Genomic DNA, 16,445 nt, shown 5'->3' with positions numbered 1-16,445 from the left:
TGACTGCCTTCCGGTTTGTACAGAGTCACTGACACCGAGAGTTCTTGGCTCTGGAGAGACCTGGAGTCAGTGACACTGCACAGACTGGGAGTCAGTGACTGTACAGGCCGGGAGTCAGTGTCTCTGCACCGACCGGAATCAGTGAATCTGTACAGACAGAGAGTCAGTGAATCTGTACAGGCCGGGAGTCCGTGACTCTGTTCAGACAGTGAGTCAGTGAAACTGAGCAGACCTGGAGTCAGTGTCTCTGTACAGAGAGGGATTCAGTGACTCTGCACAGACCGGTAGTCAGTGGCTCTGTAAGACCGGGATTCCGTAACTCTGTACAGTCCTGCAGTCAGTGACTCTGTACGGACCGGGGTCAGTGACTTTGTACAGACCTGGAGTCAGTGTCCTTGTGCAGTCCGGGGTTGAAAGGCTCTGTGCAGACCGGGAGTCGGTGATTCTGTACAGACCAGAAGTAAATAACTCGTTACAGACCGGGAGTCAGTGACTCTCCACAGTCCGGGAGGCAATGATTCTGTACAGACCGGGGGCAGTTACTCTGTACAGACCGGGAGTCAGTGAATCTGTAAAGACCGGAAGTCAATTACTCTTTACAGACCGGGAGTCAGTGACTCTCCACAGTCCGGGATGCAATGTTTCTGTACAGACCGGGAGGCAGTGAGTCTTCATAGACCCGGAGTTAGTAACTCTGAACGGACCGAGAGTTAGCCACTCTGTTCCGAGCTGGAGTCAGTGACGCTGCACAGACCGGGAGTCAGTGACCCTGTAAAGACCGGAATCAGTGACTCTGTACAGACAGTGAGTAAATTAATCTGTACAGACCTGGATTCAGTGGCTCTGCACGGACCGAGTGTCAGTGGCTCTGTACAGTCCTGCAGTCAGTGACTCTGTACCGACCGGGAGTCAGTGACTTTGTACAGACGGGGTGTCAGTGACTCTCTACAGAATCACTGTCCCTGACACCGAGAGTTCGTGACTCTGTACAGACCTGGAGTGAGTGACTCTGCACAGACCGCGAGTCAGTCAGTCTGTACAAACAGGGAGTCAGTGAATCTGTACAGGCCGGGAGTCAGTGACTCTGTATGGACCGGAATCAGTGACTCTCTTTGGACCGGAAGTCAGTGACAGTGTGCAGGCCGGGGAGTCATTGACTCTGTACGGACCGGGAGTCAGTGACTTTTTACAGACGGGGTGTCAGTGACTCTCTGCAGATTCACTGTTGTTAAGCTAACTTAAGGGTTAAGTCATGGCAGGAGATCCCAGGTCCGTGTCATGTTCCTCTTGTGGGATGTGGGAATTCAGGGATCCTTCCTGTATCCCTGATTCCTTCACCTGCGGGAAGTGTGTCCAGCTGCAGCTACTGTTTGACCGCTTGACGGCTCTGGAGCTGCGGATGGACTCACTTTGGAGCATCCGCGATGCTGAGGAAGTCGTGGATAGCACGTTCAGTGAGTTGCTCACATCACAGGTAAAAATTACTGAGGGAGATAGTGAATTGGTGAACATCAGACAGAGGAAGAGTAGGAAGGCAGTGCAGCGCTCCCCTGCGATCATCTCCCTCCAAAACAGGTATATCGTTTTGGATACTGTTGGGGGCAATGGCTCACCAGGGGAAGGTGGCAACAGCTAGGTTCATGGCACCGTGGCTGGCTCTGCTGCACAGGAGTGCAGGAAAAAGAGTGGCAGAGCTATAGTGATAGGGGACTCGATTGTAAGGGAAATAGACAGGCGTTTCTGCGGACGCAACCGAGACTCCAGGATGGTATGTTGCCTCCCTGGTGCAAGGGTCAGGGATGTCTCGGAGCGGCTGCAGGACATTCTGGAGGGGGAGGGTGAACAGCCAATTGTCGTGGTGCATATAGGCACCAACGATATAGGTAAAAAACGGGATGAGGTCCTACAAGCTGAATTTAGGGAGTTAGGAGTTAAACGAAAGAGTAGGACCTCAAAGGTAGTAATCTCAGGATTGCTACCAGTGCCACGGGATAGTCAGAGTAAGAATGACAGGATAGCTAGGATGAATACGTGGCTTGAGAGATGGTGCAAGAGGGAGGGATTCAAATTCCTGGGCCATTGGAAGCGGTTCTGGGGGAGGTGGGACCAGTACAAATTGGACGTCTGCATCTGGGCAGGACTGGAACAGATGTCCTCGGGGGAGTTTTTTCTAGTGCTGTTGGGGAGGGTTTAAACTAATGCGCCAGGGGGATGGGAACGGATGCAGGAAGTCAGTGGGAAGTATAGTGGTGACAGAAACAAAAGGCAGTAAGGGAGAGTGTACAAAACATGACTGGACAGATGGTCTGAGAAAGCAAGGCAAAGACCAAGGGAAGTCTAGATTAAACTGCATTTATTTCAATGCAAGAAGCCTGATGGGCAAGGCAGATGAACTCAGGGCATGGATGGGTACATGGGACTGGGATGTTATAGCTATTACAGAAACATGGCTAAGGGAGGGGCAGGACTGGCAGCTCAATGTTCCAGGGTACAGATGCTATAGGAAAGATAGAGCAGGAGGTAAGAGAGGAGGGGGAGTTGCGTTCTTAATTAGGGAGAACATCACGGCAGTAGTGGGAGGGAATATATCAGAGGGTTGGCCCACTGAGTCGATATGGGTAGAACTGAAAAATAAGAAGGGAGAGATCACTTTGATAGGATTGTACTGCAGACCCCCAAATAGTCAACGGGATATTGAGGAGCAAATATGTAAGGAGATTACAGACAGCTGCAAGAAAAATAGGGTGGTAATAGTAGGGGGCTTTAACTTTCCCAACATTGACTGGGACAGCCATAGCATTAGGGGCTTGGATGGAGAGAAATTTGTTGAGTGTATTCAGGAGGAATTTCTCATTCAGTATGTGGATGGCCCGACTAGAGAGGGGGCAAAACTTGACCTCCTCTTGGGAAATAAGGAAGGGCAGGTGACAGAAGTGTTAGTGAGGGATCACATTGGGACCAGTGATCATAATTCCATTAGTTTTAAGATAGCTATGGAGAATGATAGGTCTGGCACAAAAGTTAAAATTCTAAATTGGGGAAAGGCCAATTTTGATGGTATTAGACAGGAACTTTCAGAAGTTGATTGGAAGAGTCTGTTGGCAGGCAAAGGGACGTCTGGTAAGTGGGAGGCTTTCAAAAGTGTGTTAACCAGGGTTCAGGGGAAGCACATTCCTTATAAAGTGAAGGGCAAGGCTGGTCGAAGTAGGGAACCTTGGATGACTCGGGAGATTGAGGCCCTAGTCAAAAAGAAGAAGGAGGCATATGACATGCATCGGCAGCTGGGATGAAGTGGATCCCTTGAAGAGTATAGTGATTGCCGGAGTAGAGTTAAGAGAGTAATCAGGAGGGCAAAAATGGGACATGAGATTGCTTTGGCAGATAAGACAAAGGAGAATCCAAAGAGCTTCCACAAATACATAAAGGGCAAAAGAGTAACTAGGGAGAGAGTAGGGCCTCTTAAGGATCAACAAAGTCATCTATGTGCGGAACCACAAGAGATGGGTGAGAACCTGAATGAAGATTTCACATCGGTATTTACGGTTGAGAAAGGCATGGATGTTAGGGAACTTGGGGAAATAAATAGTGATGTCTTGAGGATTGTACATATTAAAGAGAGGGAGGTGCTGGAAGTCTTAACGCGCATCAAGGTAGATAAATCTCCGGGTCCTGATGAAATGTATCCCAGGATGTTATGGGAGGTTAGGGAGGAAATTGCGGGTCCCCCAGCAGAGATATTTGAATCATCGACAGCTACAGGTGAGGTGCCTGAAGATTGGAGGGCTGCAAATATTGTGCCTTTGTTTAAGAAGGGCGGCAGGGAAATGCCTGGGAACTACAGACCGGTGAGCCTGACATCTGTAGTGGGTAAGTTTTTAGAGGGTATTCTGAGGGACAGGATCTGCAAGCATTTGGAGAGGCAGGGACTGATTAGGAACAGTCAGCATGGTTTTGTGAGAGGAAAATCATGTCTCACGAATTTGATTGAGTTTGTTGAAGGGGTAACCAAGAAGATAGATGAGGGCTGTGCAGTAGACGTGGTCTACATGGACTTCAGCAAAGCCTTTGACAAGGTACCGCATAGTAGCTTGTTACATAAGGTTAAATCTCACAGGATCCAAGGTGAGGTAGCCAATTGGATACAAAATTGGCTTGACGACAGAAGACAGAGGGTGGTTGCGGAGGGTTGTTTTTAAAACTGGAGGCCTGTGACCAGGGATCGGTGCTGGGTCCGCTGTTATTTGTTACTTATATTAACGATTTGGATGAAAATTTAGGAGGCATGGTTGGTAAGTTTGCAGATGACACCAGGATAGGTGGCATTGTGGACAGTGAGGAAGGTTATCTAGGATTGCAACGGGATCTTGATAAATTGGGCCAGTGGGCCGATGAATGGCAGATGGAGTTTAATTTAGATAAATGTGAGGTGATCCATTTTGGTACATCGAATTAGGCCAGGACCTACTCCGTTAATGGTAGGGCGTTGGGGAGAGTTATTGAACAAAGAGATCTCGGAGTACAGGTTGATAGCTCCTTGAAAGTGGAGTCACAGGTGGATAGGGTGGTGAAGAAGGCATTCGGCATGCTTGGTTTCATTGGTCAGAACTTTGAATACAGGAGTTGGGATGTCTTGTTGAAGTTGTACAAGACATTAGTAAGGCCACATTTGGAATACTGTGTACAGTTCTGGTCACCCTATTATAGAAAGGATATTATTAAACTAGAAAGAGTGCAGAAAAGATTTACTAGGATGCTACCGGGACTTGATGGTTTGACTGAAAGGGAGAGGTTGGATCGACTGAGACTTTTTTCCCTGGAGAGTAGGAGGTTAAGGGGTGATCTTATAGAAGTCTATAAAATAATGAGGGGCATAGATAAGGTGGATAGTCAAAACCTTTTCCCAAAGGTAGGGGAGTCGAAAACGAGGGGACATAGATTTAAGGTGAGAGGGGAGAGATAAAAAAGGGTCCAGAGGGGCAATTTTTTCACTCAAATGGAGGTGAGTGTCTGGAACGAGCTGCCAGAGGCAGCAATAGAGGCGGGTACAATTTTGTCTTTTAAAAAGCATTTGGACAGTTACATGGGTAAGATAGGTTTGGAAAGATATGTGCCAAGTGCAGGCAATTGGGACCAGCTTCGTGGTATAAACTGGGAGACATGGACATGTTGGGCCGAAGGGCCTGTTTCCATGTTGTAACTTCTATGGTTCTATGATTCTATGATTCCGGTCTGTACAGATTCACTGACACGGAGAGTTCCTGACTCTGTGCAGACCGGAATCAGTGACTCTGCACAGAGAGGGAGTCAGTGAATCTGTACATACCGAGACTCAGTGAATCTGTACAGACCGGGATTCAATGGCTCTGTGCAGACCGGGATTCGGTGATTCTGTCCGGACTTCAAGTCGGTGACTCCATGCAGACCGGAAGTCAGTGACTCTGCATGGACCGGAAGTCAGTGACTGTGTACGGACAGGGAGGAAGTGACTTTGTGCAGACGGTGTGTCAGTGACTGTACAGGCCGGGAGTCCGTGACACTGTATGGACCGGAATCAGTGACTCTGTTCAGACAGTGAGTCAGTGAAACTGTACAGACTGGGAGTCAGTCGCTCTGTGCAGACCTGGAGTCAGTGATTCTGTCCAGACCGGGAGTCAGTGAGCCTTTACAGACCGGGAGTCAGTAACTCTGAACAGACCGAGTGTTTGGGACTCTGTCCAATCGAGAGTCAGTGATGCTGTACGACCGGGAGTCAGTGATGCTGTACAGACCTGGAGTCATTGACTCTGCACAGACCGGGAGTCAGTTACTCTGTATCGAACGGGAGTCAATTACTCCGGATAGGCCGAGAGTCAGCGACTCTGTGCAGAGCGGGAGTCAGTGATTCTGTACCGACCGGAAGTCGGTGACTCTGTACAGACCGGAATCAGTGACTCTGTACAGACAGTGAGTTAGTGAATCCGCACAGACCTGGAGTCAGCGGCTCGATACAGATCGGAATCATTGACTCTGTGCAGAGAGGGAGTCAATGACCCTGTACAGACCGGTAGTCAGTGGCTCTGTAAGACCAGGAATCAGTAACTCTGCACAGTCCTGCAGTCAGTGACTGTGTACGGACCGGGCGTAAGTGACTTTGTGCAGACCGGGTGTCAGTGACTCTCGACAGAGTCACTGCCTTCGGTCTGTGCAGAGTCACTGACACCGAGAGTTCGTGACTCTGTACAGACCTGGATTCAGTGGCTCTGCACAGACCGGGAGTCAGTGATTGTACAGGCCGGGAGTCAGGGTCTCTGTACAGACCGGAATCAGTGAATCTGTATAGAAAGGGAGTCAGTAAATCTGTACAGGCCTGGAGTCCGTTCCGCTGTATGGACCGGAATCAGTGACTCTGTTCAGATAGTGAGTCATTGAAACAGTGCCGACCTAGAGTCAGTGAATCAGTACAGACAGGGAGTCAGTCGCTCTGTCCAGACCGGGAGTCAGTGAGCCTTTAAAGACAGAGAGTCAGTAACTCTGAACAGACCGAGTGTTAGTGACTCTGTCCAACGGGGAGTCAGTGAAGCTGTACGACCGGGAGTCAGTGATGCTGTACGACCGGGAGTCAGTGATGCTGTACAGACCTGGAGTCATTGACTCTGCACAGACTGGGAGTCAGTGAGTGTACAGGCCGGGAGTCCGTGACTCTGTATGGACAGGAATCAGTGGCTCTGTTCAGACAGTGAGTCAGTGAAACTGTACAGACCCAGAGTCAGTCGCTCTGTGCAGACCGGGACTCAGTGATTCTGTACAGACCTGGAGTCAGTGTCTCTGTGCAGACAGTTAGTCAGTGAATCTGTACAGATCTGACGTCAGTGGCTCTGTACAGACCCGGTGTCAGTGACTCTGTACAGACCTGGAATCAGTGTCCATGTGCAGACCGGGATTCAATGGCTCTGTGCAGAACGGGAGTCGGTAACTCTGTGAGAACTTGAAGTCGCTGACTCTGTGCAGACCGGAAGTCAGTGACTCTGCATAGACCGGAAGTCAGTTACTTTGTGCAGACCGGGAGTCAGTGATTCTGTCCAGACCGGGTGTCAGTGAGTCTTAACAGACCGTGAGTCAGTAATTCTGAACAGACCGAGTGTTAGTAACTCTGTCCAACCGGGAGTCAGTGACGCTGTACGACCGGGAATCAGTAACTCTGTACAGACCTGCAGTCAGTGAATCTGCACGGACCGGGAGTCAGTGACTCTGCACAGACGGGGAGTCAGTTACTCTGTATGGAACCGGAGTCAATTACTCTGTACAGACCTGGAGTCAGCGACTCTGTGCAGAAAGGGAGTCATTGATTCTGTACCGACCGGAAGTCTGTGACTCTGTACAGACCGGAATCAGTGACTCTGTGAAGACGGTGAGTCAGTGAATCTGCACCGACCTGGAGTCAGTGGCTCTGTACAGGCCGGGTTTCAGTGACTGTACAGACCGGGTGTCAGTGAGTCTTCATAGATCGGGAGTCAGAAGGTCTAGCCCGGGTGTCAGTGACTCGGTACAGGCCGGGGAGTCAGTGACTCTGTACAGATCGGAATCATTGACTCTGTACAGAGAGGGAGTCAGTGACTCTGTACAGACCGGTAGTCAGTGGCTCTGCAATACCGGGAATCAGTAACTCTGTACGGTCCTGCAGTCAGTGACTCTGTACAGACCGGAATCAATTAATCTGTAAAGACAGGGAGTCAGTGAATCTCTACAGGCCGGGAGTCGGTGACTCTGTATGAACCGGAATCAGTGACTGTTTTCAGACAGTAAGTCAGTGAACCTGTGCAGACCTGGATTCAGTGGCTCGCAACAGATCGGGTGTCAGTGACTCTGCACAGACCGGAAGTCAGTGACTCTGTAGAGACCGGGAGTCAGTGGCTCTGTATAGAACGGGAGTCAATTATTCTGTACAGGTCGGGACTCAGCGGCTCTGTGCAGTTCGGAATCATTGATTATGTACAGACCTGGAGTCAGCGACTCTGTACAGAGCGGGAGTCAGTGATTCTGTACCGACCGGAAGTCGTTGACTATGTACAGACCCGATCTCAGTGAGTCTTCATAGATCGGGAACCAGTGACTCTGTACAGACAGTGAGTTAGTGAATCTGCACAGACCTGGAGTCAGTGGCTCTGTACAGAACGGGAGTCAGTGACTTTGTACAGACGGGCTGTCAGTTACTCTCGACAGACCGGGCTGCAATGATTCTGTACAGATTATAAGTCAGTGGGTCTTCATAGACGGGGCGTCAGAAACTCTCTCCAGACCGGATGACAGTTACTCTGTTCAGACCGGTTATCAGTGACTCTGTACGGACTGGGAGTCAGTGACACGGTACAGGCCGCGGAGTCAGTGACTCTGTACAGATCGGAATCATTGACTCTGCACAGAGAGGGAGTCAGTGACTCTGTACAGAGCGGAAGTGAGTGGCTTTGTAAGGCCGGGAATCAGTGAATCTGAACAGTCCTGCAGTCAGTGGCACTGTACAGGCCGGGTGTCAGTGATTCTTAACAGACCCGGTGTCAGTGAGTCTTCCTAGTTCGGGAGTCAGTAAGTCTGCATCGAACGGGAGTCAGTGACTCGGAACAGGCTGGGGAGTCAGTGACTCTGTATGGACCGGAATCAGTGACGCTTTTCAGACAGTGAGTCAGTGAACCTGTGCAGACCTGGAGTCAGTGGCTCTGTACTGCCCAGGAGTCACTTACTCTATCCAGACCGGGAGTCAGTGAATCTGCATCGACCGGAAGTCAATTACTATATACAGACCGGGAGTAAGTGACTCTGTTCAGACCGCGAGTCAGTGACTTTGCACAGAATGGGTATCAATGACTCTCTGCAGACCGGGAGTCAGTGAGTCTTCATCGACCGGGAGTCAATAAATTTGAACAGAACGAGAGTTAGTGACTCTGTGCTGACCTGGAGTCAGTGACACTGCACAGACCGGGAGTCAGTGACTCTGTCCAGGCCGGGAGTCGGTGACTCTGTACAGACCGGAATCAGTGACTCTGTTCAGACAGTGAGTCAGTGAAACTGTGCAGACCTGGAGTCGGTAACTGTGTGCAGATCGGGTGTACGTGACTCTGTACAGACCTGGAGTCAATGACTCTGTAAGGACCGGGAGTCAGTGACTTTTTGCAGACGGGGTGTCAGTGATTCTGTACAGACAGGAAGTCAGTGACTCTGTACAGGCCGGGGAGTCAGTGACTCTGCACAGACCTGGAGACAGTGAATCTGTACAGATCGGGAGTCAGTGAATCTGTCCGACCGGGAGTCACTGACTCTGTACATACCGAGAGTCAGTGAATCTGTACAGACCGGGAGTCAGTGACTCGGTACAGGCCGGGGAGTCAGTGACTCTGTGTAGATCGGAATCATTGACTCTGTACAGAGAGGGAGTCAGTAACTCTGTACAGACCGGTAGTCAGTGGCTCTCTCAGAACGGGAATCGGTAACTCTCTACAGTCCTGCAGTCAGTGACTCTGTACGGACCGGGATTCAGTGACTTTGTACAGACGGGGTGTCAGTGACTCTGTACAGACCGAGTGTTAATGACACCGAGAGTTCGTGACTCTGTTCAGACCGGGAGTCAGTGACTCTGCACAGACCAGAAGTCAGTTACTCTGTGCAGACCGGGAGTCAGTGATTCTGTCCAGACCGGGTGTCAGTGAGTCTTAACAGACCGTGAGTCAGTAATTCTGAACAGACCGAGTGTTAGTAACTCTGTCCAACCGGGAGTCAGTGACCCGGTACGACCGGGGATCAGTAACTCTGTACAGACCTGCAGTCAGTGAATCTGCACGGACCGGGAGTCAGTGACTCTGCACAGACGGGGAGTCAGTTACTCCTTATGGAACGGGAGTCAATTACTCTGTACAGACCTGGAGTCAGCGACTCTGTACAGAAAGGGAGTCATTGATTCTGTACAGACCGGAATCAGTGACTCTGTGAAGACGGTGAGTCAGTGAATCTGCACAGACCGAGAGTCAGTGACTTTGTACAGACGGGCTGTCAGTTACTGCCGACAGACCGGGCGGCAATGATTCTGTACAGATTATAAGTCAGTGGTTCTTCATAGACGGGGCGTCAGAAACTCTCTCCAGACCGGATGACAGTTACTCTGTTCAGACCGGTTATCAGTGACTCTGTACGGACTGGGAGTCAGTGACACGGTACAGGCCGCGGAGTCAGTGACTCTGTACAGATCGGAATCATTGACTCTGCACAGAGAGGGAGTCAGTGACTCTGTACAGAGCGGAAGTGAGTGGCTTTGTAAGGCCGGGAATCAGTGAATCTGAACAGTCCTGCAGTCAGTGGCACTGTTCAGGCCGGGTGTCAGTGATTCTTTACAGACCCGGTGTCAGTGAGTCTTCGTAGTTCGGGAGTCAGTAAGTCTGTATAGAACGGGAGTCAGTGACTCGGAACAGGCTGGGGAGTCAGTGACTCTGTATGGACCGGAATCAGTGACGCTTTTCAGACAGTGAGTCAGTGAACCTGTGCAGACCTGGAGTCAGTGGCTCTGTACTGCCCAGGAGTCACTTACTCTATCCAGACCGGGAGTCAGTGAATCTGCATCGACCGGAAGTCAATTACTATATACAGACCGGGAGTAAGTGACTCTGTTCAGACCGGGAGTCAGTGACTTTGCACAGAATGGGTATCAATGACTCTCTGCAGACCGGGAGTCAGTGAGTCTTCATAGACCGGGAGTCAATAACTTTGAACAGAACGAGAGTTAGTGACTCTGTGCTGACCTGGAGTCAGTGACACTGCACAGACCGGGAGTCAGTGACTCTGTCCAGGCCGGGAGTCGGTGACTCTGTACAGACCGGAATCAGTGACTCTGTTCAGACAGTGAGTCAGTGAAACTGTGCAGACCTGGAGTCGGTGACTGTGTGCAGATCGGGTGTACGTGACTCTGTACAGACCTGGAGTCAATGACTCTGTAAGGACCGGGAGTCAATGACTTTTTGCAGACGGGGTGTCAGTGATTCTGTACAGACAGGAAGTCAGTGACTCTGTATAGGCCGGGGAGTCAGTGACTCTGCACACACCTGGAGACAGTGAATCTGTACAGATCGGGAGTCAGTGAATCTGTCGGACCGGGAGTCACTGACTCTGTACATACCGAGAGTCAGTGAATCTGTACAGACCGGGAGTCAGTGACTCGGTACAGGCCGGGGAGTCAGTGACTCTGTGTAGATCGGAATCATTGACTCTGTACAGAGAGGGAGTCAGTAACTCTGTACAGACCGGTAGTCAGTGGCTCTGTAAGAACGGGAATCGGTAACTCTCTACAGTCCTTCAGTCAGTGACTCTGTACGGACCGGGATTCAGTGACTTTTTACCGACGGGGTGTCAGTGACTCTGTACAGACCGAGTGTTAATGACACCGAGAGTTCGTGACTCTGTTCAGACCGGGAGTCAGTGAATCTGAACAGACCTGCAGTCAGTGGCTCTGTGCAGGCCGGGTGTCAGTTACTCTTTACAGACCCGGTGTCAGTGAGTCTTCATAGTTCGGGAGTCAGTAGGTCTGTACAGACCGGGAGTCAGTGACTCGGAACAGGCACGGGAGTCAGTGACTCTGTAACGATCGGAATCATTGACTCTGTACAGAGAGGGAGTCAGTGATTCTGTCCAGACCGGGAGTCAGTGAGTCTTTATAGACCGGATGTCAGTGACTCTGTAAGACCGGGCATCAGTCACTCTGTGCAGTCCTGCAGTCAATGACTCTGTACAGACCGGAATCAGTGAATCTGTACAGATAGGGTGTCAGTGAATCTGTACAGGCCGGGAGTCCGTGACTCTGTATGGACCGGAATCAGTGACTCTGTTCAGACTGTGAGTCAGTGAAACTGTGCAGACCTGGAGTCGGTGACTGTGTGCAGATCGGGTGTACGTGACTCTGTGCAGACCTGGAGTCAATGACTCTGTAAGGATCGGGAGTCAGTGACTTTTTGCAGACGGGGTGTCAGTGACTCTGTTCGGACAGGGAGCCATTGAATCTGTACATAACAAGAGTCAGTGAATCTGTACAGTCCGGGTGTCAGTGATTCTGTACAGACAGGAAGTCAGTGACTCTGTACAGGCCGGGAAGTCAGTGACTCTGCACACACCTGGAGACAGTGAATCTGTACAGACCGTGAGTCAGTGAATCTGTCGGACCGGGAGTCACTGACTCTGTACATACCGAGAGTCAGTGAATCTGTGCAGACCGGGAGTCAGTGACTCGGTACAGGCCGGGGAGTCAGTGACTCTGTGTAGATCGGAATCATTGACTCTGTGCAGAGAGGGAGTCAGTAATTCTGTACAGACCGGTAGTCAGTGGCTCTGTCAGAACGGGAATCGGTAACTCTCTACAGTCCTGCAGTCAGTGACTCTGTACGGACCGGGATTCAGTGACTTTGTACAGACGGGGTGTCAGTGACTCTGTACGTACCGAGAGTCAGTGAATCTGTTCAGACCTGGCCAGGTCGTCCAGAGTCACTGACTCCCGGTCTGTACAGAGTCACTGCCTTCCGGTCTGTACAGAGTCACTGACACCGAGAGTTTGTGACTCTGTACAGACCGGAATCAGTGACTCTGCACATACAGGGAGTCAGTGAATCTGTACGTACCGAGAGTCAGTGAATCTGTTCAGACCGGGAGTCAGTGATTCTGGACGACCTGGCCTCCGTGGCTCTGTACAGACTGGGTGTCAGTGTCCCTGTGCAGACCAGGATTCAATGGCTCTGTGCAGACCGGGAGTCGGTGATTCTGTACGGACTTGAAGTCGGTGACTCTGTGCAGACCGGAATCAGTGACTCTGCATACACCGGAAGTCAGTGACTCTGTACGGACCGGGAGTCAGTGACTCTGTGCACAGCGGGATTCAGTGACTCTCTGCAGACCTGGAGTCAGTGAATCTGTGCAGAGCGGGAGTCAGTAACTCTGAACAGACCGAGTGTTAATGACTCTGTCCAACCGGGATTCAGTGACGCTGTCCGAAAGGGAGTCAGTGATGCTGTGCAGACCTGGAGTCAGTGACTCTGCACAGACCGGGAGTCAGTTACCCTGTATAGACCGGGAGTCAGTTACTCTGTACAGGCCGGGAGTCAGCGACTCTGTTCAGCTCGGAATCATTGATTATTTACAGACCTGGAGTCAGCGACTCTGTACAGAGCGGGAGTCAGTGATTCTGCAGCGACCGGAAGTCGGTTACTCTGTACAGACCGGAATCAGTGACTCTGTTCAGAGTGAGTCAGTGAATCTGAACAGACCTGCAGTCAGTGGCTCTGTGCAGGCCGGGTGTCAGTGACTCTTTACAGAGCCGGTGTCAGTGAGTCTTCATAGTACGGGAGTCAGTAGGTCTGTACAGTCAGTGACTCGGAACAGGCACGGGAGTCAGTGACTCTGTAACGATCGGAATCATTGACTCTGTACAGAGAGGGAGTCAGTGACTCTGTCCAGGCCGGGAGTCGGTGACTCTGTACAGACCGGAATCAGTGACTCTGCTCAGACAGTGAGTCAGTGAAACTGTGCAGACCTGGAGTCAGTGACTGTGTGCAGATCGGGTGTACGTGACTCTGTACAGACCTGGAGTCAATGACTCTGTAAGGACCGGGAGTCAGTGACTTTTTACAGACGGGGTGTCAGTGACTCTCTGCAGACTCACTGCCTTGCGGTCTGTACAGAATCACTGACACAGAGAGTTCGTGACTCTGAACAGACCGGAATCAGTGACTCTGTTCGGACAGGGAGTCAGTGAATCTGCACAAACCGAGAGTTAGTGAATCTGTACAGTCCGAGTGTCAGTGATTCTGTACAGACAGGAAGTCAGTGACTCTGTAAAGGCCGGGGAGTCAGTGACTCTGCACAGACCTGGAGACAGTGAATCTGTGCAGACCGGGAGTTAGTGACTCTGTCGGACCGGGAGTCACTGACTCTGTGCGGACCTGGAGTCAGTGTCTCTGCACAGACAGTTTGTCAGTGAATTTGTACGGACCTGGCGTCAGTGGCTCTCTGCAGACCGGGTGTCAGTGACTCTGTACAGACCTGGAGTCAGTGTCCCTGGGCAGACCGGGATTCAATGGCTCTGTGCAGACCGGGAGTCGGTGATTCTGTACGGACTTGAAGTCGTTGACTCTGTGCAGACCGGAAGTTAGTGACTCTGCGTAGACCGGAAGTCAGTTACTCTGTACAGACCAGGAGTCAGCGACTCTGTACGGCCCCAGAGTCAATTACTATGTACAGACCGGGAGTCAGTGACTCTTTTCAGACCGGGAGTCAGCGACTTTGTACAGACCGGGAGTCGGTGATTCTGCACGGACTTGCAGTCGGTGGCTCTGTGCAGACCCGGAGTCAGTGATTCTGTCCAGACCGGGTGTCAGTGAGCCGTTACACACCGGGAGTCAGTAACTCTGAACAGACCGAGTGTTAGTGACTCTGTCCAACCGGGAGTCAGTGACGCTGCACGAGCGGGAGTCAGTGATGCTGTGCAGACCTGGAGTCAGTGACTCTGCACAGACCGGTAGTCAGTTACTCTGTACAGAACGGGAGTCAATTACTCTGTACAGGCCGGGAGTTAGCGAATCTGTGCAGTTCGGAATCAGGATCGACATGCATTTGGACAGGCAGGGACTGATTAGGAACAGTCAGCATGGTTTTGTGAGAGGAAAATCATGTGTCACGAATTTGATTGAGTTTTTTGAAGGGGTATCCAAGAAGATAGATGAGGGCAGAGCAGTAGATGTGGTCTACATGGACTTTAGCAAAGCCTTTGACAAGGTTACGCATGGTAGGTTGTTACATAAGGTTAAATCTCACAGGATCCAAGGTGAGGTAGCCAATTGGATACAAAATTGGCTTGACGACAGAAGACAGAGGGTGGCTGTAGAGGGTTGTTTTTCAGACTGGAGGCCTGTGACCAGCGGTGTGCCTCAGGGATCCGTGCTGGGTCCGCTGTTATTTGTTATTTATGTTAATGATTTGGATGAGAATTTAGGAGGAATGGTTAGTAAGTTTGCAGATGACACCAAGATTGGTGGCATTGTGGACAGTGAAGAAGGTTATCTAGGATTGCAACGGGATCTTGATAAATTGGGCCAGTGGGCCGATGAATGGCAGATGGAGTTTAATTTAGATAAATGTGAGGTGATGCATTTTGGGAGATCGAATCGGACCAGGACCTACTCCGTTAATGGTAGGGCGTTGGGGAGAGTTATAGAACAAAGAGATCTAGGAGTACAGGTTCATAGCTCCTTGAAAGTGGAGTCATGGGTGGATAGGGTGGTGAAGAAGGCATTCGGCATGCTTGGTTTCATTGGTCAGAACATTGAATACAGGAGTTGGGATGTCTTGTTGAAGTTGTACAAGACATTAGTAAGGCCACACTTGGAATACTGTGTAAAGTTCTGGTCACCCTACTATAGAAAGGATATTATTAAACTAGAAAGAGTGCAGAAAAGATTTACTAGGATGCTACCGGGACTTGATGGTTTGACTTATAGGGAGAGGTTAGATCGACTGGGACTTTTTTCCCTGGAGAGTAGGAGATTAAGGGGTGATCTTATAGAAGTCTATAAAATAATGAGGGGCATACATAAGGTAGATAGTCAAAATCTTTTCCCAAGGGTAGGGGAGTCTATAACTAGGGGGCATAGATTTAAGGTGAGAGGGGAGAGATGCAAATGGGTCCAGAGGGGCAATTTGTTCACTCAAAGGGTGGTGAGAGTCTGGAACGAGCTGCCAGAGGCAGTAGTAGAGGCAGGTACAATTTTGTCTTTTAAAAAGCATTTGGACAGTTGCATGGGTAAGAAGGGTATAGAGGGATATGGGCCAAGTGCAGGCAATTGGGACTAGCTTAGTGGTATAAACTGGGCGACATGGACATGTTGGGACGAGGGGCCTGTTTCCATGTTGTAAACTTCTATGATTCTATGATTGATCATGTACAGACCTGGAGTCAGCGACTCTGTACAGAGCGGGAGTCAGTGATTCTGTACCGACCGGAAGTCGGTTACTCTTTACAGACCTGGAGTCAGTGACTCTGCACAGACCGGTAGTCAGTTACTCTGTACAGAACGGGAGTCAATTACTCTGTACAGGCCGGGAGTTAGCGAATCTGTGCAGTTCGGAATCAGGATCGACAGGCATTTGGACAGGCAGGGACTGATTTGGAACAGTCAGCATGGTTCTGTGAGAGGAAAATCATGTGTCACGAATTTGATTGAGTTTTTTGAAGGGGTATCCAAGAAGATAGATGAGGGCTGTGCAGTAGACGTGGTCTACGTGGACTTTAGCAAAGCCTTTGACAAGGTACCGCATGGTAGGTTGTTACATAAGGTTAAATCTCACAGGATCCAAGGTGAGGTAGCCAATTGCATACAAAATTGGCTTGACGACAGAAGACAGAGGGTGGTTGTAGAGGGTTGTTTTTCAGACTGGAGGCCTGTGACCAG

The sequence above is a fragment of the Heptranchias perlo genome, chromosome 23 (genome assembly GCF_035084215.1).
Source record: "Heptranchias perlo isolate sHepPer1 chromosome 23, sHepPer1.hap1, whole genome shotgun sequence".
NCBI lineage: Eukaryota > Metazoa > Chordata > Chondrichthyes > Hexanchiformes > Hexanchidae > Heptranchias > Heptranchias perlo.
The sequence above is the reverse complement of the archived record's forward strand: the minus strand, read 5'-3'. Positions refer to the sequence as shown.